The sequence below is a fragment of the Sorex araneus genome, chromosome 3 (assembly GCF_027595985.1).
Source record: "Sorex araneus isolate mSorAra2 chromosome 3, mSorAra2.pri, whole genome shotgun sequence".
In the NCBI taxonomy this organism is placed as follows: Eukaryota; Metazoa; Chordata; class Mammalia; order Eulipotyphla; family Soricidae; genus Sorex; species Sorex araneus.
Genome location: NC_073304.1, coordinates 219,438,942 through 219,463,184, shown reverse-complemented (window position 1 = coordinate 219,463,184; position 24,243 = coordinate 219,438,942). Strand labels below are relative to the sequence as shown.

General features: G+C 45.9%; 1 protein-coding gene across 2 annotated transcripts in view; it reads left to right on the top strand.

Annotated features, from left to right (window-relative positions):
• Positions 1–321: 321 nt before the first annotated feature.
• The window catches only part of STAT5B (signal transducer and activator of transcription 5B), a 68,352-nt gene continuing 44,430 nt past the window's right edge, over positions 322–24,243 (top strand). Inside the window, exon 1 of one of the 2 annotated variants that reach the window (XM_055130979.1) lies at positions 322–488. The gene's annotated coding sequence lies outside the window, so the exon portion shown is untranslated. Of the gene's footprint in view, positions 489–640; positions 788–24,243 lie in introns of those variants that run through there. The other variant, XM_055130980.1, reaches the window with a different exon arrangement.

Here is a 24,243-nt window from a genome sequence, read left to right as displayed (position 1 = left end):
GTCGCCCCGGCGCGCCCGAGCCCCGCTAGTGGTGGTCTCCCGACCCAAACAAAGCAGCACGTGCTCCCGGCAGGGACGCTCGTCGGGGGGCGGGGGGCAGGCGCGGCCCCGCGGGGTCGCCTCGGCCCACAGCGCCGCGGCGCACAGCCCGCTCCCCGGTGGGCGCACGCGCGGGGCCCCGGATCCCGGCGGGGCGTGCGTGGGGCCCGGGCCGAGCGCGCGGGGCGGAACCAGGAAGCGGCGCGCCGGCGCGGGGGCGCGCCCCGGGGGCTGCGGGCGGCGCGCGCGACCGAGACTGTGCGCGCGAGCAGCGCGCGCGCCCCCGCGGGCCCCGGCGGCGGGAGGAGAGAGTCGGCGGCCGCCCGAGCCGGCACCCCGGGCGGGGACCCAGCGCAGGCGACGACGCGCCGCGGCCCGGCTGAGCGAGCGAGCGAGCGAGCGAGCAAGGGGCGGCCGGGAGCGGCGGGCGCCGCGCAGGGCCGGGCGAGGTAGGCGCGCGGGCGGCGGGGCCGCGGAGTCCGTCCGGGCTGGGCGCGCCCGCCGAGCAGGGCCGGGCCGCCGCCGCCGCCATCGCTCCCGGGCCGGGCGGCCGCGCCGGGGGGCGCCTTGCGGGGGCGGCGGCGGCGGCGGGCCGCGGGGCGGGGCGTGCGCCGAGCGAGCGTGCGCGGGGGGCGGCGGCGAGCGACCCCCGCGCCCGAGCCGACCGCGCAGGGGGGCCGCCGCTGGCTAGTCGTCTCCACCGCCGGCTGCCGGCTCCTGCTGTCGTCCCCCACCCCGCCGCGGAGAGGTATCTGCGGCGTGCGGGGGGTCGGGGGTGCGGCGACTGCGAGGCGCAGGGCAGTGTCGGGGAGGGGGGCAGCCAAGCTTCCAGGCGCGGGGCCTTATAAGGAGCCTAGACGGCGAATGGGAGCCGTAAGGGACCGAGCGGGGGTGGGGGTGCGGGACGCCCCATCGGGACCCCTCACCCTGCCCCCCAGTCTGCAGGCCCGGACTGCTGCGTGCGGTGGTGAGCTGCGGCGTAGGGGGCGGGGGGAGGGGTGCAAAAGTGTCCCCGCGATGGGGTGGGAGGGCAGTTGTGTGTCTCCCAGAGCTGGCCCGAGCCGACGGGAGTCCGGCTCCAGGGTGCATCCGGGTCCGCGGGGAGAGAAGTTGCGGGGCGCCGCGGACACTTGTGGCCGCCGTGATGGAAGATGGGGCTGGCGTTGAGAGCCCACGGCGTCCGGAGCCGGCGCGGACGGCTGACCCCGCGGCCCCCCGCCCCGCGCCGCGCCCGCCTGTGCCCGCGTCCGGCCCCGGGCCCCCGGGAGCCCGTCGTGCCGTGGTCACCCATCAGTCTTGGGCAGCGTGGCGTTCGCGCTGGGAAAAGGCCTCCCAGATGGGGATGGAACAGCCTTGAGTACAAGCGGGGAAAGTGAGGCCCGGATAGGTGGAGTCTGTGGCCTGCTCGGTTCGGTCCAGATATGTGCTCCCTACCCAGCGCTGTCAAGTTTTATTGGCCCAAATATCGTTTGGGCCTCAGGGAAGGCCCCTTGAAAGGCCCACTGTGTCGCCAAATAATTAAACTAAGCTTATGTCGTGTGTGACACCCCCCCTCCCCCATCTGCAAATGGTGTTTATCATCTGCTTGTATCTTAGGTTTTCAAAGCGGTTGGGCAGGCGCCTGGACCATAAGCAGTTTTCTTTCAGCTGTTCAGTATATTATCTCAAATAATCTTGATATTGTTCAATTAAGATAACAGACTTTACATCTTTCCTCAACGTTCTTGTGTTATTGTTTGGTTGTTTATAGTCAAAGACTAAAGACTTAACTTTCATCACTAACACCCCCCCCCAACACACACACATATCAAGAGGATGTATTTAATTTAGTGTGCCTTTCAGGTTTTCTAACTTCATTTTGTAATTAGAAATTAGACAGGGTCTCATCATTTCAAATGGAGGAATCCTGTTGATGGACATGGAGACTTGCCTTTCTGTTCTCTTGTTTTGGGAGCAATTTCTGTCTGAAGGAAGATCATTGTTAGAATTGAGAATATAAATGAGACATGCGACTCCTGATCCTAGGGAAAATTCGCTGACCTTAAGACAATTTATAATGCCTATCATTTGATTAATACAGGACCACACCTCTGCTTAGCTATGCATTGCTTAGTACAGACCTTCTCAACCTTTTCCTGACTGGGGCCCTGTTTCGACCTCGTTTCCTTCCTTTGCCCTTTCTGTCCCATTCATGGACTCCCTTGTCTCCTGCTGTGGCCCCCCCCTTTTGAGTGATTTTACCTGTGCCTCCTACAGGAATATCCTGGGGACCCACAGCAGGCAGTGTGGCCCCTTTTCAAGAAATGTTAGTTTAATAGATGAATGGTTTCCCGTAGACCCTGGATGGTGAAAATTTCAAGCCCCTGGTTGAGACACAGGGAAGGAATTATCTTTTTTAAAAAAGCATAACATGAGAGGAAAGTAGATTTTTATCACCAGCAGTTTGGTTATTGCCTAATTCAGAGCAAGTTGTGCAAAATCTTCGTTGTACACCCAGTGCAATGCTTGATCCCACAACTCACTACCCTTCTCTCCAGTATTTAAGGTTTTTGCTAATAGGATATTAACATGTATGGTTTTAAGAGATTTAAGGTGGTAACGTTTCTTAAAAATAGTGCATGATATATATCCTGGAAGGTGAAAAACACAGTCAGTGTGGAGTGTTACAACATAAATATTTTGGTCTACACTTCCTATACTGTGCGTGCCCCAACTTCTCATTTCATCTTTGTTTTCTTACTCTCAGTTGATTGTTAAAAAATTTACTTAGAACTGAAACTTAATGATGAACAACTTTGTAACTGTGTATCTCACAATAATTCAATTAAGAATTTTTAAAATGTGGGTTAAATATGACTGAGTTAAGTTTTAATATTTGACTTAAATATTAAATATTATAAATATTATAATATTTAATAATATTAAATTATGTCGTGTGTGACACCCCCCCATCTGCAAATGGTGTTTATCATCTGCTTGTATCTTAGGTTTTCAAAGCAGTTGGGCAGGCGCCTGGACCTTAAGCAGTTTTCTTTTAGCTGGTTCTCAATTAAACTAATTAATAGTTCATAATTAATTATGAACTCATTTTTACCTCTCAAAAACACTATCAAATCTAGTTACAAGTTATAATTTAATGCTCTAGATAGTCAAATTTCTGAATTTTGTTAGGGCTACATTCAAATGGATCCGAGTGACTTGAATATATCAATGTGCTAGTGATGGCTTCCTTGATCTGTTTGTGGGGAGGGAGACTCTGCAGGTCACTTATCTTATAGAAGGAAGATGTTATAAGTGGATAAGAAACATGCTGGAGATTAGATTGCAGATGGAAGGTAGAATCAAAGGGATCCTAACTAGTGTAATGCCCTGTCAACATAAATCCCAAAGGCAGCCTCCTGTTTCTGGAAATTCTAACAGTAACACTTTTTCCCTCCTCTTCTTTAGAGTGTAGATTGCTACATTATTCCTACAGAAAGAAAGCAAACGTTTAATTTGTTTTGAGCATTTGGAAATTCTTTACTGAGCTCTTCAAAAGCATATTCTTTCAGGTAGAATAGCACTTAGCTACACTTTAACTCTGGAACTTCTTTTTTTGGGGGGAGGGGGCTCACACCCAGCGATGCACAGGGGTTACTCCTGGCTCTGCACTCAGGAATTACTCCTGGAGGTGCTGGGGTGGCCATATGGGATGCCAGGGATAGAACCCAGGTCGGCCGGGTGCAAGGCAAACGCCCTACCCGCTGTACTATTGCTCTGGCCCCTCTGGAACTTCTTAATAGAAATGTTGTTTGAAAGTTAGCTCTTAATGATATCATTGTCCCCAAATTTGTGTGGTTTTTAAGGGGAAAAAAAACCCAATTCTTTAAATCTGAGCTTTGTTGATAGAACAGTTCTAAAATCAGAAGTATTTTTCCCCTACAATGTTGGAAATACCACCGTCGTAGGCTTATTTCTGGGAATCAGAAAGTCATATTTAACCCATCTAGTTTCCATTAGACAGTTTTTGGTATGTTTAAATCGAATCACAATGATGGAGGGTTTTTTGGGGGGAGGGGTGTATTAAAAATTGCATTTTCTCTGAATTATTGTATGCGTATGTTAAGTGGAATGGATTTAATAACTATATGTTTTCTACTGCTGGAAACCCTAACCGGGTGTGGAGAGTTCACCTGAGTTTACACGTTTTTTTCCTTATCAAAAGGGCCTAGTGCTCTACAGGTGTTGGGTTTGAGTTGGGTGAGACCCTCAGGTTTGGTGGTTTCTGGTTTTAGATAACGTTTCATTACTTTTGTTAGTTTTGGTCACACCCATGACTTCCTTGCAGGGTGCCTTTGAGGTTTAGTTTCCTTTTTTTTTTAATGGTAATATTGGGGTGGGGGGTGCTTCCTGTTTGTATTGTCAAAATTAGGTCCACATGCATGTTAACCACCTTGTGTCACATTTCTCCCCAAATACTGAAGCCGAGTATCAGGCCCCATGTGGTTTGTCTTTTGCCCAGTATACGACTCGGGTCAGCTGACCCCAACTAATTCCCCAGTGTCCAGTTAAGATGTTCTGTATCTCCTCCCAGTCTCGTCATGGTTTTGCAGTCTGGGAAGGAATCCTTAAAGCAGCAACAACGAAGGCACAATTAACAGAGAAGCCTGGTGTTCCCGGGAGGAACCAGGAACCAGAATTCATCTGATTTCTCCCAGGAACCTAGAAACTATCCAGCACTAGGAGGTGAAACTTCCACAGAGCCTCCCCTGTCAGAGATTGCCACAGGCCCATCAGATTGAGAACTCAGTTGCCAGAGGCAGTCGCCACAGGCCCATCAGATTGAGAACCTGCTACAGTGGTGACCTTACCTACGCACTCTGCACAAGTGGTGGTGGCGTTAAGCGAGAGCAAGGAGAAAGTTGGGCTGTGGAACTCCAAACTCTGGAGGAATCCTCCTCCTTAGCCAGAAAACCCTTTCTTGACACCCCCCCCAGACCCCCCCCAACAACTTTTGCCTGGGAGGTCACTTTTACCGTAATTGATCCCGCCCCCAAGGCAGAGCCTGGCAGGATACCTATGGCGTACTCAATATGCCAAAAACAGTAACAGGTCTCACAATGAAGACGTTACTGGTGCTCGCTTGAGAAAAAAATCAATGAACAACTGGATGACAGTGCTACAGTGCTACAGTTTTGCTTTTGGGGTCACACCCAGTGATGCTCAGGGTTACTCCTGTACTCTGGAATTATGCATGGTAGTGCTCGGGGGACATTATGGGGTGCCAGGAATTGAACCCGGGTCAGCTGTGTGCAAGGCTGTACTATCGCTTTGGCCCCAATACAGAGCTTTGAGGAGCTGTATACCTCCTTGAAAAATGGAGGCTCGGAGGCTCGGGGCTGGAGCAATAGCACAGTGGGTAGGGTATTTGCCTTGCATGTGGCCCAGGCCGGTTTGATTCCCAGCATTCCAAATGGTCCTCCGAGCACTGCCAGGAATTGTTCCTGAGTGCATGAGCCAGGAGTAACCCCTGTGCAGCATCACTGGGTGTGACCCAAAAAGAAAAAAAAAAAAAAGAGGCTCCATGGGGCCAGAGAGATAGTACAGTGGTTAGATCAATTTCCTTGCACTTGGCTCTATCCCCTGCTGGTTCCCCCAGTATCTCCAGGAATGATTCCTGAGTATAGAGAGCCCCGGGTGACCCCTGAGCATCAACGGGTGTGGCCTGGTAAACAAAAACAAAATGGAGTAAACGCAGTATTGTTTCTGTGGTTGGAACAAGTTGCCTGCTAACTCCAAGTGTAAAGACTAAACAGAGTCCTAATTCAATTAACATTCAAGTAAGTTTCAGTTAAGACTGAGTGAGGGTTTCCCCACTCTGCAGTCTTCTCTGGATCTTGCTTTTCACAGGGTCCTGCGTTGGGTCAGCTTTGTATAGTGCAGGCTATGAAATACCTGGGCTTTGGGAAAGAGAAATTCATATGTCACAAGCTGATTATTTTCTTCTTTGGGTTTATTCATAATATCACATCCTTCTATGTATCATAACACTGTTAAAGAAGAAAAATAACATAAATTGGTCAATAAAGAATTTATCTTTCGGAAACTAACTTGCAGAATCCATTCCAATATGGACTTTCCGTTTAGTCTTTTCTTAAAGATACCTATTCTGAAGAGAAAAATCTCCAAGCTGAGCAAAGAGTGAAAAAGAGAGAATCTTCTATGCACTGCTAGTCTTTTGAGGTCCTTGTGCTGACTCATTTTTAAAATTATACTAAGATAGAGAGTATGGTTTGAGAGCAGTAATGAGATTCTCAGAAAATAAGAAAACTTTCCTTTCTGACTACTTAGAGAAAGGTTGGGGAAGACATGGGGAAATACAGCAGTGAGCCAATAAATTATTGCTATTTGTTAGGATTAATTCAGTGACTAATATTTTCAGTGCCCACCAGGCTAGTAAAAGTGAATTGGACTTTACTCTGGAATGATACCATGACATACCCAAGTGTTTTCTATCGTGCTTGCTTCTCCCCCCAGCCTCTGGCCCACTCCCCCAACCTCTTAGAGGAATTTTTATTTTATTTTTTTTGCATATGGGAAATTAAGTCAAACTTAACCAGTAACAACCACATCTGTAATTTGTATTTAAAACAACTACTGACCACGCTGGACTATTGCCTGCTTACCGTGGGCTCATCTGGGAACACCTAATTATTATGCCAAATTTCAGAAAATGACTAGAAAATTCATGTAAAAGTACTTCAGATGATGTCCGCAGCCTAAGAATAGAAAGATAATGAAAATATTCCCTGGCGCTGTTGGCTTGCAGCTCGCCTAGCAGACCTTGGTAGAAGTTCTAGCCCTGTTTCAACTCATGCTCCTCTGAGAGGGGTGTTATTCTCATACAAAAAGGGGCAGAAATGGCCATGGAGATACTGGGTTAAAGTACCCAAGCTCACATCACTGGAGATGGCCTGTTTGGAACCTGACCCCCACCCAGCCAGTTCCCTAACTGTGTGTTTCTCCCCACCACTATAGCTGCAGCTTAGCGACAAGAACTTTGATTTCAACAAGGCTTTTCTCCTTTTTCATTTTTGGGCCACACCCAGTGATGCTCAGGGGTTACTCCTGGCTCTGTACTCAGGAGTTAATCCTGGAGGTACCGGTGCTGGGGGTGGGGGTTGGGGAGACCGTGTAGGATGCCAGGGATCCAACCAGATCGGTCTGCTGAGTGCCAGGCAGATACCCCACACACTGAACTATCACTATCGTCTTAGGCTTTTTTTTTTTCTTTCTTTGGGGTCTAAAAGGGGCTCCTGCTTTTTTAATTTTTCCCCCATGAGACCCTTTTACAGACTTAGGAAGGTAAGTCTTTTTCCAGGTAACATTTTCTGGTGGAAATGACATTCCGCTGAGAAAGCCACGCATAGCGGCCTCCTGGGCCTCTGTTTACAAATGAAAGGGCCATCACCCTTCCCCAGCTGGCCTGTCACTTACTCTGGGGTGTGCTGACTGTGAATAAAAATGTCCGGCTCATTTTATTTACTATTTTATTTTGAAGGATCCTATGCTTGTTTTATTGATGCTGTTTTACAGTCACTCGTTGATTTCTGAGTTAGAGAAGAATTTTCATATGGGGAACAATTTTATTAGTGTTTAGTTGTCTTTGAGAAAGGATACTTTTTTTTTTTTTTGCCTTTTGGGTCACACCCGGCTATGCTCAGGGGTTACTCCTGGCTCTGCACTCAGGAATTACTCCTGGCGGTGCTTGGGGGACCATATGGAATGCTGGGAATTGAATCCTGGTCGGCCACGTGCAAGGCAAACACCCTACCCCACTGCTATCACTCCAGCCCCAAGGAGGGATACGTTTTTAAAGAAAGCTGAACTGATTGTTCTGGACCAGTAGCTCTTGCACCTGTGCGGGCCACGCTCTCCCCTGGAGGTGGAGTGTGAGGTTAAACCCTGGAGACCCGAGTCTTCACAGTCCTGAAGCAGAGCAACTTGAATTTGAGAGATCAAGTCAGGGAAACGAAAACTTGAATTCCCCTGAGCAGGCAGTGGGGACTTGTTCAAATAAACAGAGGATGTTAGCTTCCAGGATTGTCAAACTGTCACCTTTGACCGGGGTTGAATTTTCTTTGACTGTTGACAGAAGTTACAGTGTCAGTGGAAAAAACTTCATGTGAAGTATCTATAACTCAGAATTTCCTTGTGTTTGTGTCAGTGAGATCCTACAATTAAAACTGGTCTGCTATGTGAGTGTGTGCGCGTGTTGTTTTTAAGTTGAAAAAGTCTTCAGTGGGGTTTTCCAGCCTACAGATGAGAATAAATTACAAAGTTTGTAAAAAAAAAAAAAAACACCTCGTTTCTGATGTCTGAAATTGTCCTATAACAACTGGTGGCAAATCACTCAGTTTTTGTAAAGAATGAAATTTTAGATTTAGCTTGTAGGGCAATCTTTCTATATTTTATTCTTGGGGGAGGGGATATTTTAAATAAGCTATATGTACAAATGCCACTGAAGCTCATATAAAAAGAAAACTTGAGTATTTAATTTGTTAAATACTAAAATTTGGAATTTATTAACTTTACAATGTAGCAGTCTATACGATACTCTATTCATAGTTTTAAAACATGGAATTTATTAGCTTTACAATATAGCTGTCTACAAGATAGTCTGTTCATAGCTTTAAATAGGTAAGCTATTATCCCAGAAATAATGGCAACTCTGTTCTGTTTTTTCATTGGTGTCTGTGTGTTTCTAAAAGTATTTTGGGGGACGGGAGCGATAGCACAGTGGGTAGGGCGTTTGCCTTGCACGTTTGCCTTGCACCCGGGTTCTAATCCCAGCATCCCATATGGTCCCCTGAGCACCGCCAGGAGTAATTCCTGAGTGCAGAGCCAGGAGTAACCCCTGTGCATCGCCGGGTGTGACCCAAGAACAACAACAACAACAAAAACCTATTAAAAGTATTTTGGTCAACTTTTGGTTGGTCATCTTTTAAATCTGAGAAAAGCAGCAAACTGGAGTGCTACATAAATACACAACTCTTTGTAAAGCAGTCCAGTCCCTTCTCTCTATGGGTTCATGGCTAGGATTTGTGATGGGTGGAAAGAAAGGCAGAAGCAGACAATAGAACATTGCAAGTAAACCTTTTGCCTGAGGCTTGGAAGGTTTAATTTCTAGCACCACATTGCAAGATTTCCCTTTTTTGTTGTCAGTGTTTCAATTATGTGACTGTTTCAATGATATGAAACCCCAAGTGTAGCCTATTTTAAAGGTGAGTTTATATTGCAGTGAGTTTAAGTATCAAGTAAGAATAGTAACTTCATACAGTGTGTATAGAGGTCAACTTTATCTCTGAATTTTTTTGTTTGGGGGCCACAGTGATGATGCTCAGGGGTTACCCCTGGCTTTGCGTTCAGAGATCATTACTGGCAGTGCTGGGGGGGGGGGACCATTTGGGATGCGGGGAATCAAACCCTGGTCAGCCACATGCAAGGCAGACTGACTCCCTGCTCTCTCTGCTATACTATTTCTTTGGCCCCAATATTCTTTTTTTTTTTTTTTTGCTTTTTGGGTCACACCCAGTGATGCTCAGGGGTTATTCCTGGCTTTGCACTCAGGAATTACTCCTGGCAGTGCTTGGGGGACCATATGGGATGCCAGGGATTGAACCCGGGTTGGCCTCGTGCAAGGCAAACGCCCTACCTGCTGTGCTATCACTCCGGCCCCAGTCTGGCCCCAGTATTCTTAGATAAAAAAATATGTGTGCCAGGAAATAGCTCAATGAACTGAGCATGCTTGCATATGGGAGGCCCTAATAAGATCCCCAGCATCTCACCTGGTCCCCCAGCATGGCAGAACCATTCTCCAGCACAGAGCTAGGAGACACCCCTGTGCACCCCCCCCCCCACAGCAGAGGTCTGGATCCCGGCCCATGTGGCCCCAAGACAGAAACAAACAAAACAATGACATCTTTTTTTTTTTTTTTTTAGTTAAAATATTGAGCAAATGAAAACAGTGCTGCTTAGGAATTCTGGTGCCACTTGCCACTTTCCTGCTTGTTGACTGAAATGTCATTGGCACCTTTTTCTGAAGACCTGTTTGATGTATTGATAGTCTTAAAAGTGTGCATATTCTTTGTCCTGACAGTTTCATTTAAGTGATCTGAAATCAGTTAAAATAAATATATATTTTTTCTTCTACATTAAAAAAACCCGCATGGCAGAGCCTGGCAAGCTACCCGTAGTGTATTCAATATGCCAAAAACAGTAACAACAGGTCTCACAATGGAGAGAGACGTTACTGGTGCCCGCTTGAGCAAATCAATGAGCAACGTGATGACAGTGATACATTAAAAACACTTATTTTCTGCTTTTTGGGTCACACCTGGCAGTGCTCAGGGTTACTCCTGGCTCTGCACTCAGAAATCACTCCTGGAGGTGCTTGGGGAACTATATGGGATGCTGGGATTTGAACCCAGGGTGTCTGCAAGGCAAATGACCAGCCTGCTCTACTATCACTCTGGCCCTAATTAAAATATTTTTATACAAGGTAGTTTCTATAGTATTGTTTAAATCACAGTGACTTAGAAACACCTTCAGTTTATAATAATACTTTGGAGCATAATTGAATATTACATATAGTTATTAGAGAACTGTCGGTATTGTGAAAAACTAGTCAGCCATTTCAAATCATATTATGATACAGTACTTGATGACTTCAGTAAAGGTAACCATGTATCACTAAATGAAAAGCAAATCATGAAACAATCCCAAAGTTGTCCTTGTAAAGAGAGAATGAAGCATTGAAAAACATTTTTTTCTGAGTTAGGAGATTCTAGGTATGTGTACATATAGCTTCTGAACTGGATCGATAGCACAGTGGGTAGGGCATTTGCCTTACACGTGGCCGACCTGGGTTCGATTCCTTCGTCCCTCTCAGAGAGCCTGGCAAGCTACCGAGAGTATCCCGCCTGCATGGCAGAGCCTGTCAAGTGTGTGTATTCGATATACCAAAAAGAGTAACAAGTCTCACAGTGGAGACATTACTGGTGCCTGCTTGAGCAAATCAGTGAACAACAGGATGACAGTGCTACAGTGTTACAGTGTACATATAGCTTCTAGTATTTTTGCTGTTCTTCTGGGATAATAATGAGCAGAGAATACTTTTATAATCATGATAAAACATTTCTAACAAATGGATAAAGAAAGTGAAATACAGAACTGGGGGGAGATGACAAAGGGCTGGAGTGTGTGCATTGCATGCGCAAGCCTTGGGTTCAGCTCCTAGCATTGTGTAGTGTCCCGCACCCCCCCACCCCAGTGCATCATGGTCTCCCCCCCCATAATCTTAGTTCTGTAAGACTAGTTCTATTGCCTTTGGCTATTCCCTACTATGCTTTTTATATCCCTATAGATAAAAATATATTCCTATACCCTTTTATATTGCCATAGAGAAATCATTATATCTGTCTCTCGGCTTTTGATTTCACTCAACATGTTACTCTCCAGATCCATCCACATAGCAGCAGATTGCATGATTTCAGGCTTTCTTAGAGCTGAGTAGCATTCTGTTGTGTAGATGAACCATAGCATCTTTTCCCAGTAATCTGTTATTGGATCTTGGCTATTGTGAATGGTGCTACAGTGAACATCGGACTGCAAGTTTCCTCCTAAATAGAATTTTGGGGTCTTTAGGGCAGAAGGCCAAGAAGTGGAATTGCTGGATCATATGATCTTAGTTCTGAGATCTTAGTTCTGAGATGTGTCCACATTGTTTTCCCAAAAGGTTGAACCAGTTGCTGTTCCCACCAGCAGTGGATGATGGTCCCTGTTTCCCCCAAGTGTAAGCCAGCAGTGATGGGTCTTTATTCTTTTGTTGTGTCCCAATCTCACTGGCTTGAAGGGACATCCCATTGTTGTTTTGATTTGCATTTCCCTGATAATAAGGGATGAAGAACATTTTTTCATATGCCTGTTAGGCATCTGTATGTCTTCTTTGAAGAAGTTTCTGTTTATCTATTCTCCCCATTTTTTGATAGTTGTTTTCTTTTTTTCTTGTTGTTTTACAAGTGCTTTCTATATCTTGCATATTAACCCTTGTCAGATGAGTAGTGGGCAAATATTTTCTTCTAATTTGTGCGGAGTCTTTTTCTTGTGTTTCTTTTGCAGTGCAGAAGCTTCTTAATTTTTTTTTTTTTTTTTGCTTTTTGGGTCACACCTGGCGATGCTCAGGGGTTACTCCTGGCTTTGCACTCAGGAATTACTCCTGGCAGTGCTTGCGGGACCATATGGGATGCCGGGGATCGAACCCGGGTCGACCACGTGCAAAGCAAACGCCCTACCCGCTGTGCTATCGCTCCGGCCCCAGAAGCTTCTTAATTTAATGTAGACCCATTCATCCATGCTTCCATTTATATGGCCAAAGGGATTATTTTAAAATGAATTTTGTGTGTGTTATTTTAAATGAACAAATCTGTTTTTGTTTATTTTGGGGGCTTTGGGCCTCACAGGTAGTGTTCAAGGGCTACTACTAGCTTTTGTGCCCAGGGGTCACCCCTGAAGGTATTCAGAGGACTCTGTGGTTCTGGAGATACAATCTGAAACGCCTGAAGATGCAAAGCATAGGCTTCAGCCCATTGAGCTCTCTGACCCTGTAAAACCTGTTTCTGTTTTCGATCTTAGTAGTACAAAAACATAATTTGGAGTAGTTTATGATATTTAAAATATTTGGCATGGCATACTTATTGGGTAGGTTATATAGCATCTTTTGTTGATAAACTATACTAAAAAGCATTCTACTTATATTTCGCTTTTTAGAGTTAAAGGCGTTGTAATTTAAAGACTGAGTTATTTCCCATACTTGGTGGGGTGCTCAATATCTTCTTATATTAGCTAATGGAGAACTGCGTTGTTTTTGTCAATATAATTAAGAAGCTTGAGGGGCTGGAGTGATAGTGTAAGGTGCTTGTCTTGCATGTGGCTGACCCAGGTTTAATCCCCAGCTCTGCTAGGAGTGACCCCTGAGCACCAGTGGATGTGGCCCCAAAACCAAGAGGGTCTGAGTGGTAGTACAATAGGTAGGGCATTTACCTTGCTCGCACTGACCCGGGTTCGATTTCAGGCATCCCATATGCCACCCTGCCACCCCCTACCAGCCCACCAGGAGTGAATTTAGGAGTAAGCCTTGAGCATGGGTGTGTGTGTGAGAAGAATCAATTGTTTTACTTGTGTTTGTGCTCTTTATAAGTTACCATTCTTTCTGTATTAAAAATAGTTGTTTTTCAATTACTAGGTCTAATGGATTGTATTATTTCAGTATGTTTTGTGCATTTGCTTTTGTACTGCTTTTTCTCATCCATGATGATACTTACAAAGGCTGCTAGTTAATAGTATTTTTTTTTTAGTTTTTATCTGTTTTGGGGGGCCACACCCAGTTTGGTTGGGGGTCACTCCTGTTGAGACATTCCTAGCTCAGGGGGAACATAGAGGCTGCCGAGATCAAACCCCGTCTTCCTCTCAAACCCCGTCTGCTTTGTGCATGACAGGCACCTCACCTGCTGGACTGTCTTTCCAGTTCCAAGATTGAAGTATTTCTTTTTTCTTTTAATTCCATTAGTTATACTTAACGACTTCTCTAGATATTTATTATGGTATTCATTTGGGAGTATTGCTAAAGAAACTCTCTAGTGAAGGTACTTCCTCTTGGGTATTCATTGTTGCTAGTATCAGTGGTTTATTTTTTGTCTTAAATTCACATTAGTTTCTCTAACAGATTTAGTGTTTAAAAGTAACATCTTGGGACTGGAGCAATAGCACAGCGGGTAGGGCATTTGCCTTGCATGCGGCCGACCCGGGTTCGAATCCCAGCATCCCATATGGTCCCCTGAGCATGGCCAGGGGTAATTCCTGAGTGCAAAGCCAGGAGTAACCCCTGTTCATCGCCAGGTGTGACCCAAAAAGCAAAAAATAAAATCAGATAAAAAAAATAAAATAAAAGTAACATCTTAAGGAATTTTAAGGGGAAAAAAAGTTTAAAGTAATTTGCTGGTAGGATTAGCAGAGCTAGAGTAAGCCCTGAGCACAGCTGGGTGTGGCCTAAGCCTTCCCACCTCCCCCCATCCCAATCACCCAACCTGACTGCCAAAGGAAAATAAAAGTAAGGAAATCTGGGGCCAGAGCGATAGTACAGCGGGTAGGGCTTTTGCCTTGCACGCAGCCAATCTGAGTTCAATCCCTGGCATCCCATATGGTCTCCTGAGCCACTACCAGGGGTAATTCCTGAGTGTAAAACCAGGATTAACCCACGAGCATCACTGGGTGTTATCCAAAAAGCCACCCCCCAAAAAAAAAGAAAAGAAAAGAAATTTATTCCAAAATTTTATGGCAGTTGGTTTGTTAATCAAGGCAAGACTTAGTAAGTACTAAGTCCGTACTGTCCAGCAAGCAAATGAGTGGCATAATCATGTAATACTTTTTAAGGCAAAGTTAATTGACAGTTTTACCTATGACACTGCATAGTGCTTCTTAACCTTCGAGGTCTAAGGGCAATTAGCCTTTGGAGACTGTCACCAAATGATTGACTGTCTTCTCAGTGAAATACACATATCCTGTATCACTGTCATCCCGTTGCTCATTGATTTGCTCAAGCGGGCACCAGTAACGTCTCCATTGTGAGACTTGTTACTGTTTTTGACATATCAAATACAGGACGGGTAGCTTGCCAGGCTCTGCCCTGTGGGCGGGATACTCTCAGTAGCTTGCCTGGCTCTGTGAGAGGGATGGAGGAATCGAACCAGCGTCTGCCATGTGCAAGGCAAACACCCTACCCACTGTGCTATCACTCTACCTGAAATATATACAAAAGTTAAGTCGACTGTTTCCATTTCAAGAGGTTATGAACTCAGATGACAAACTCCCCAAGTACAGGGCCATGGCAGCAAAAGGACATGGGCTACAGGACAGAAGAGAGGTGACAGATGGACTGTGAAGAGAAGTAAAGTGGAAACAAACCTCTTACCTGTCTTGTTATCTGGGGGTCCCTGGAGTTTGATAAATACAACGGTCCGTGTGGATTGCTGTGAGGGACTATATCCCATTGTCGGGAGCACCCTGCTATAATCTCATCATTAGGCTATTACAGGATGCTCCAGTAGTTTCATTAACAGCCCAGATTCACAGGCTGAGGAGTATTTCATATTATCGGGCCATGTCCTGAATGGAAGTTCTCAAAGTGGAGTTGCTGAGTCATTGGCAGAGATAATGCCAAACTGCCATCCAGTACTCTCCTGGCCCGAGGTGCCCACCAGACAGCAGGGAGCAGGCAAGGCATGGCCCTTCCCCACATGTCAGGAGCTTGAGCGCTGACTGCCATTGCGCGGCTAGTCCCATGTTCTCGGGATCCGGCAAGAGTGGACCTTGTTTCCCATGTCTAGCGACCTGTTTTGATTCTTTGTGACTAGTCTTTTCATGTAACTTAGCCAGTTTTCCTACTATTTGTGTTTGAGGTTTCCCAAGGATGTTTTTTGTCTTATACTGTTAGGAATAATCTCCAGTTTCTCCCCACCATGGGTGGGGTATAGCTTTTGACTTTATGTAATACGTTTTGTGCACACAACTGCTGTGTTCACATGCCGTCTAACCATTCTCTCTGATCTGCCTATCAAGACATGCTTCAAAAAGCCATTCTGGGGCTGGAACGATAGCACAGCGGGGAGGGCGTTTGCCTTGCACGCGGCTGACCCAGGTTTGGTTCCCAGCATCTCATATGGTCTCCCGAGCACTGCCAGGAGTAATTCCTGAGTGCATGATACAGGAGTAACCTATGTGCATCGCCAGATGTGACCCAAAAAAGCCCCCCCTCCAAAAAGAATCACCATTCTTACCCAAAGATTGTAAAATTTTTATTCATACTTTTCTTAATAATATTTTATGTTGGGGAGCTGGAGTGATAGCACAGCAGGTAGGGCATTTGCCTTGCACGCAGCCGACCCAGGTTCGATTCCCAGCATCCCATATAGTCCCCTAGCACCGCCAGGAGTAATTCCTGAGTGCAGAGCCAGGAGTAACCCCTGTGCAATGCTCGGTGTGACCCAAAAAGCAAAGATATATATATATCTGATTTTGTTAAGTTGGGGGGTCACACCCGACAGTTCGTTCCTGGCTCTGTTCTCAGGATCACTCCTTGAAATGCTGGGCGGTCATCCAGGAGCAGACCTGGGGAGGCCCTTTCTGGGCAGCTGCCTTGACCGGCTTTCGAGGGTCTTGGTCTCTCAGGCCTCAACCAAGTGGAGGATGCAGGCAAAGAAAATGTAAAGAATAAAATGATTGCTGTTTTGTTTTGGGGCCCCACCTGGCAGTGTTCAAGGTTGCCTCAGGCTCTGCACTCAGGAATCACTCCTGACAGTGCTTGAGGGAACCTTCTGGCATCCGGGGAGCAAGCTGGGGTTGGCTACTTGCGAAGCTGTTCTGCCTCTCCAGCCTGCCTGCTCCTGCCCCCAAAATGTAAACATTTTTTAAAATTCTAAAAGTGAGGTGAAAATATAGTTTTGTTTTTCAGAAAATAGCATTCTTTATTTGTTACCCACTTCTTGCTCTTTATTTACCCACTTGTATGCCAGGCACTGGGCTAAATGTTTTGCTCTGGGCTTGCTTCTGGCTCTGTGCTCAGGGCTCACTCCTAGCAGGATGTTGGCGGGGGAGTGCCAGAAATCCAACCCAGGTTGGTTGCGTGCAAAGCAAGTGCCTTGCCTGCTGTGCTATTGCTCTGGCTGGTAAAACAGGTTTAATATATTTTCTTTTAACTCATTATACCCAAAGTATTTTCATTTCAGCATTAGTCACTATACCTTGGGGGTCTGGAGAGACAGTACAGAAATTAAGGCATTTTTGTTTTGCATTTGGCTGATTCCAGTTCAACCCTGACATTGCATATTGTCCCTTGAGCACCCCCAGGAGTGACCCTTGAGCACAAAGCTAGGAGTAGCCCCTGAGCACCACCAGCTATTGCCCAAAACCAAACAAAAAATTATTAAAGAGATAGCTGCATTGTGTTTGTGAGTGTGTCTGCGTGTGTGTGTTTGCACACACGCTAAGTTTTGACTTTGGTATCTTTTAAATCATACCTATTTAGATGAAAACCCATGACACTCTTGGTTGACTAGGTCGATTCACATACCCAAGGTGTTTCGAAGTGACTTAAAAGCCTTCCAGGGGATTAGGGGTAGCCCAGTGGCACCTGCTGGCCAGTGAAAGACCGAGAGTCGCACTGGTACTGCCCTGTACCAGAACTTCGTCCCAGCCCCTGTGCTCTCTGGCGTCCCTCAGCCCTGCAGCCCCACACATGATCTCTAGCGTGCCACAGCTACAGCTGAAGAACGTGCGACCCTCAGCGAGCAACTACAGCCGGAATGTTTCCCAGCATCTCAGCTTCAGACCCCAGCTGCTGCCGCGAAAGGCTCAGCGGCCAAGTGCGTGAGCACTGCAGCAAGATGTGTGACCCTCGCCTGCGGCAGCAGCCGCAACAAGAGAGGAAGGCCGGGGGCAAGATGAAGCGCCATTTGGTTTTTAAGTTTACATCGAAGTTAACCAAGTGAGGGACTTCAGTTCCTCAGTCACACTCGTGCCCAACTATCGGTTGCCCTGGTGTGCGGTATTGTTCAGGCCGTCCAGGCAAATAGGACAGCTCCTGTTTCGAAGATGTAACTACGAACGATGCAAATGCGCAAATGGAAATCAGGTGTCCTGCCCACTGGGCAGTGAAGCCACAGTTTTGTTTCTTGGGTGGTGGTGTTTTTTGTGTGTGGCGGGGAAGCTTTGGGCCACCTCTAGTGGTGCTCGGGTATTGTTGCAGGCAGGGACTGCTCCCCAGAAGGCTCGGGGGATTGTGATTGTTTAGTGCTGGGAGTAGAACCTAGGATTGCCCTCTGCAAAGCTGTCTTTGAGCTCTCTCACCAGCCCCCAAGCCACTGTTCCAGAGGGAGCAGAGATTGCAGAGGGTGGTCCTCTGAAGCTTCCCATCAGCAACTGGAGCAGTAGCACAGAGAGTGGGGCATTTGCTTTGCACGCAGCCGACCTGGATTTGACCCCCAGTACCCCATATGGTCCCCTGAGCCTAGCCAGAAGTGATCCCTGAGCACCACCAGGAGTGGCCCAAACCCTCTTCCTCCACAAACGCTCCCTAAACTTCCCATCAACCCCAGCCCAGACATACAAAGTTGAGCTTGCATACCCCCTTTTTGGAAAACTGCTGCCCTGAAGTGTGCTTGCAGCCTTGACCCCACATATGTGGAGCTCCTGCTCCCCAAGAGTAGAACATGGGCCAGGCAGACGCCCACCCAGGGGATTGTTGGTTCCTGCGGTATCTGCGTGAACACTCCCCAGAAAAATGATAAAAAGCTTTGTAGGATTGTTGACTAAATTTTGGGACTCACCTAGGGAATTTCCATCTCTTTACAGCTTTGTTTCTCTGGGGAAATGTTCTCTATTCCAGAAATGCACAATACATTTTGGAGTATTGTTTTGTTTATAAGGTGATCAGGAAGGGATACGGGCAAGAGTTCAGGGGTTGCCTGTTGTTTTAACTAACAGAAGGTGCAGGGTCCTAGTATTTATGCATCAGCTTAAAATGTGTCTTATCACCTCCATGGTCATGAATGAAAACAACCCTTCCTATGTTATGTTTAGCTCATCTTGCAAATCACTTTTAGACAGGAGTTTTAATTTTGTTTTGCCTTGGAATGTGTGTGTGGGGGGTGTGTGTGGTGTGTGGTGTGTGTGTGTGTGTGTGTGTGTGTGTGTGTGTGTGTAGGGTAGAGTTTGAAAGTTAATTTGTCTAGAATAGAATCATAGTCATCTTTTGGTTTTAGCTACTATTCATATTTATCGTATTCTTATTTTTGGTGGCACTTGGAGAAGAAAATTATACCTACTGGTGCTCAGAGCTTATTCCTAGTTGTCTCACGAGTCACTCCTAGTGGTGCTTGAGGGACCATATGCAGTGCTCAAGATTGAGCCAGGGTTGCCTGTATACAAGGCAGGTGCTTTCACCCATTATCTCTCTGACCATATGGGATGCTTAAAGTTAATGCATGAAACTAGAATCTTTTAGTTTACTCTCAGATGAATTTTTCCTTTTTTTTTTTTTTTTTTGCATGTTTGTTTTTGGGCCACACCTAGAGGTGCTCAGGAATTACTCCTGGCAATGCTCAGGGGACTAGATATGATTTTAGGGATAGAACTTGGGCAAATGTGTGCAAGGCCAGCATCTTAACTGATGTATAATATGTCTGATGTTCTACATACCATTTTGTTTGCTTGTATATAGCTTATACTTAGCTGTGCTTAGGGATCACTCCTGGCTCTGTACTCGGGGATCGTTTCTGTCAGGGCTCTGGGGAACATAAGGGGTTTTGGGGAACTGTGTCAGCCGCATTTGAGACAAGTGTCTTGCCTGCTATACTATATCACGGACTAGATAGATTCTGGACCCTGGCCATGGCCTTAAGCTCCTCTCCCCTTCAGTCTTCAACCTGTCTGCTTAGTTTATCATTAAACTTAGTTTATCATTTTTTTTGGCAAGGAGCGGGGAGGTGTTGGCAAATCCAGAACTGCTCGGGGCTTATTCATGACTCTGTGCTCAGGGATCACTTCTGGAGGGGTTCAGGTGACTGTGTGGGTCTGCTGGAGATCCAGGTTGGCCACTGGCAAAGCAAGCACCTCACTGTGGTTTCTGCTCAATCAGATTTAAGAAGGAACTTTCGGTGCCAGGGAGACAGCTCAAAGAGCTGGAGCACTTACTTTGCATGTGGGAGCCCTGGGTTTGCTCTCCAGCACCATGTGGTCCTCAAAAGAATAAAACACCAAGTATGATGTCAAAATACACAGAATCTAAAAAGAAGGAACCTTTAAAGAAACAGAATTTCTCTGTTAGGTCTATGTAATGATAGATTGTGACCTCTAAGCCGAATTAGTTGACTTTTTATTACTAAAACACTCAGTAGCTTATACTACTACATGCACTTTTAAACCCTTAATTTTAATACGGTGCTAAAAAAAAAAGAGGCTAATCCAACATGTACAGATCATGCTTGTACAGTTTATCGAATGTAAATTATTACTCAATAAGTTTCCTTTATGGAAAAATTCCTTTTTCTCTCTCTATGATAGAGCAGTTTATCTTAGAATATTTAAACTATTTAAAGGTGAAAGTACACAAGAGAAGTTGTTATGCTCCAAGGAATTGTGTACCCTTTCTTTTGAAGGTGAGGCACACCTGTCAGTGCTCAGGTTTTATTCCTGGCTCTGCAGTCAGGAGTTACTTCTGGTGGGACTCAGGGGACCAGATAGAGTGCCAGGGATTGAACTCGGCTGGCTGCAAGCATACCCTGCCTGCTGTACTATCACTTTAGTCCCAGAAATCTGATACTTTTAAAAGTCATGACATTGATTTTATAAAAGATGGTTTTGTTGAATTGAGAAACAGGTGGGGCATCTTCAAGTATTCAGATATAGTTTTTGTTATACTTAGGTTTTCATTCTGATTGTATTTGTTGCTTTAATATAATTCAGCCTGTATTTTATTCTATTGGAGAAAGAACCTAAGGATTCTCTCACTCCCTACCTTAAAATCGTCGTGCATTGGTTTGTAGAAGGGTTTAGTCCCATGTGAATTCTTGACCCCAGACTATTTTTAAGAGCCTCCAGACTGTGTGGATCCTGAATCTGTAAATCATCTTTAAAAGGTCAGGTTTGATTTGTTGTGGCAAGCATGAAATTTGTCCTCCAAATAAAACTGTATTTTAGAGAAAAGCTGAACTAATACATACAGAAAGAATCTTTAACAGAATCCTTGATTAGAACTCACTGGCTTTGCATGCACTACAGCTTAATGAAGATGATCCGCTTTCAACAGGGAGAACAGCTGTCCTGGTTTATCTTAAACCGCTTCCACTTTGCCGGGCCTGTCACAGAAGTCATTCATCACGCTCAGGAGTCTGATTATGTTGAAATGCTTTTTATTATTTTGGATGCAACATACTGCTCTGCTGTTTACCTGTGAGAACCTGTACTAGTCAGGGGATCCTCTAACAGAAATAAAAAGGAAATGAACAAGAAGAAGCACTGGTTGAATAAGCTAAGCTGCATGCAAGGTTCACACCTTACCTGCTGTATTCTCTCCAGCTCCTAAACTCTTAAGTACCAGAACCTAAATTTCAATGTTTTTTTTTAATTAAGGTTTTTGGTGTCACATCCAGCGATGCTTAGGGGTTACTTCTGGCTCTGCACTCAGGAATCACTCCTGGAAGTGCTCGGGGGACCATATGGATATCAGGGATTGAACCTGGCTCAGCCACGTGCAAGGCCAACGCCTTTCCTGCTGTACTATCACTCTGGCCTCCCGAACCTAAATTTCATAAAGGACATCTGTTTTGTTTCCTAGTTATATTCTCAGTGCCTGGAACAGCACCTGCATGCAATGGATGTTCAATGAATATTTAATAAAAACCATTGTCTCTAAGAGCGGGTTGATTCCTTGATATTTATCGTAGCCCAATAATCTCTGACAGTCACCATCAGATATTGTTGAAGATGGTTATTCCTTTTTATCCCCTTACATCTCAGTATACAGAGGAGTACCCAGAGACTGCGTCAGTCCTTGGAGGGGCCAAAAGTATTCGTTTCATGGCAGAAGAAGAAAGGGAAAAAGGAGGGAAAAGCAAATTTCCTTTGTTTCTTGGGATTTCAGAGTTAAAGATAGAAGAAATGTGAGCTCACTAGGCAAAAAGTAGCTTTTTTCCCAGTTAAAAAAAAATGAGGGGACTGGCTCAATAGCACAGTGGGTAGAGAGCATTTGCTTTGCACACGGCTGACCCGGCTTCAGTTCTCGGCATTCCATATGGTCCCCCAAGCACTGCCAGGAGTGATTCCTGAGTGCAGAGCCAGGAGTAACCCCTGAGCATCATCGGGTGTGACCCAAAAAGAAAAACAAATCAAAACAACAAAAAAGTTTCTTTCCCTTTAGGCTTGAGAGAAAACTGAAAGGAGCTAAAACACATGCTTTGCCTGTGGGTGGTAAGGCTCAGGTCTCAGAACTACATGGTACGGCCCTAAAACCAAAAAGGTCTTTGTGTATGTGTGTGTGTGTGCGCGCGCGTGTGCGTGCATACACGTGTCTGCATCTGTGTGTGTATATGGTGTGTTTGTGATGTGTATGTGTATAAAACTTTTTCATTTCAGCTATGTTTAAGTATCAGGTTGAATACCACCGTGTGCTTTGACATTGTCGTGGGTACCCCATCATCCATCTGTGAACCTTTTGGTCATCTCTCATAGAAGCTGCCCATTGGACACTGACACCCCTTCCCCCCTCCACTGCCCACAGCAGCCATCCCACCATTCTCGCACCTCATAGAGTCAGAATTTTTGTCTCTGTATAGGTTTCTTCTTCTAAGATTTAATATGGTCGCTTTGCTTGGAGGATTCCTCCTCTAAAATTTTTTTTTCTTAGCTTTGAGGGGCCAAGGATTTAGCTCAAAGGGCTGGGGCACAAGCCCCAGGGCAAGGCCCTGGTCAGATCCCCAGCATGGCATGGCCTCACACCCCTGAGTGTAGTACCACTTGGGGAGCTCCCCCCACGCACTACAAAAACAAACAAAAAAGCAACCTAAGAAACAAAAGAAGAAAAAATGTTTCATCACACCCGGCAGTGCTCAGGGCTTCCTTTTGGCTTTGCATTCAGGGGTCATTTCTGATGACTTTTTTTTTTTGGGGGGGGCCGCATCTGAGGTGCAAGGAATCAAACCTGGTTTGGCCAGGTGGGAAGCAAGCGAGCGCCCTACCTGCTGTATTGTTTCTCCAGTCCCGGGAGTGAAATTAAAAAAAACAAAAGTTGCTGTGCCTTGGCAATGCTGCTTAATAAACATTCAAAGACAGACCAACCCAGCAGAGCCCTTTACAGCATGCCACAGGAGGTTATTAAGGCCTGGACAATGAGATTCCTGATCTCTATGTCTGTCAGCTTGTTTCCTCCAGGCCTCGCTGATAAACCTGCACTGGCACTAATAGCAGAGATTAGACTTTTTCCACGTTTCACCAGGCAAATTGTTCTCCTTCTAGCCTGATTATAAAGAGAATGATCAGTGCAGCGCTGTGGTTGCATACACAGGCATTAGGACAGACTGCATACAGGCCAGTGACAAGAGGCTGTGGATAGCAGCTTCATTAAGAAATTTTCTGCTGATCTTTGTTTCTTTTCCTATTTCTTCTTTATTTCATCCTTTCTTCCTCCTTTTCTTCCCTCCCTCGTTTCCTCCCCATATTTTCCTTTCTTCCTCCTCCCTTTTTCTAGTGGGTTTTACAGACAGTCTGATCCTAGTGCTCCTAACAGAGGCTGACCCCAGCAGTGTATTGGCAGGAGATGGGGGAAGAGAGGAAGCATGCTTTTCATTAGACAAAAATGGACTTGTTGAGGAAAGACATATAGCATGACTGCTAAAGAAACAGAAACTGCGGGGCTGGAGAGATAGCACAGCGGGTAGGGCATTTGCCTTGCATGAGGCCTACCTGGGTTCAATTCCCAGCATCACATATGGTCCCCCAAGCACCGCCAGGAGTAATTCCTGAGTGCAGAGCCAGAAGTAACCCCTGAGCATCGCCGGGTGTGACCCAAAAAGGAAAAAAAAAAAAGGAAAAGAAACAGAAAGAGAGCCTTTGAGTAATTCTTTTTCTTTGAAAAAGAAAACCCGTGGAATTCAGATTTCCAGCAGGATCTTAGTCTGTGGGCAGTTTTGGTTTGGGGTCACATCCTGCAGTGCTCAGCCACGCTATTCCTGGGTCTGTGCTCAGGGTCACGTCTGGACATGATGCCGGGACCATGTGGTGCCAGAGACCAAACCTGGGCCTCCTATATACAAAGCATGAGCTCAGGTGAACAAGAACATTGGGCATAAGCTCATCAGGTGAGTTCCTCCCCACCCACATACTCAGGTAGGTCTTGTCCACTCTGTCTCCTTTTCTTTCCTATAGAATGGGGGATGGTCACCAGTTAGATTGAGAACCCCAGGTGGTTTAGGCCAAGGCTATGGAATACATGAAAGGTGTATTTGCAGTTTACTAGTTATGGTGTCTGCCAAAGCAGGGAGGTTGTATACCACAGACAGAATTACTAACGATGAACAGCGACCCCAAACCAGGATCAACTCCAATTTGAAAGGGGAA